The sequence below is a fragment of the Tupaia chinensis genome, unplaced genomic scaffold (genome assembly GCF_000334495.1).
Source record: "Tupaia chinensis unplaced genomic scaffold, TupChi_1.0 Scaffold000232_1, whole genome shotgun sequence".
In the NCBI taxonomy this organism is placed as follows: Eukaryota; Metazoa; Chordata; class Mammalia; order Scandentia; family Tupaiidae; genus Tupaia; species Tupaia belangeri.
In genome coordinates this window covers 2,843,588-2,844,029 of record NW_006159708.1, presented here as the reverse complement: position 1 = coordinate 2,844,029, position 442 = coordinate 2,843,588, and positions in this window count along the sequence as shown.

The window sequence follows — 442 nt, the reverse complement described above, 5'->3', positions numbered from 1 at the left end:
AACATAATCAAAATGGCAATTCTACCCAAATTAATCTACATGTTTAATGCAATTCCAATCAAAATACCAGAAATATTCTTCACAGATCTAGAAAAGACAATCATAGAATTTGCCTGGAATCATAAAAGACCTCATTTTGCAAAACCATTTCTGCGCAACAAGAATGGAGTAGGAGGAATATCACTCCCTGATCACAAGATATACTATAAAGCTGTGATTATCAAAACAGCATGGTATTGGCATAAAAAGAAATATGTGGAACAATGGAATAGAATAGAGACCCCAGAAATAACACCCAAAGCTTACAGCCAACTGATCTTTGACAAAGGATATCAGTCAATCCATTGGGAAAAGAAGAACCTCTTTAGTAAACGGTGCTGGAAAAACTGGGTATCCACCTGCAGAAAGACGAAACTGAACTTAACATCAATCAACTCAAAAT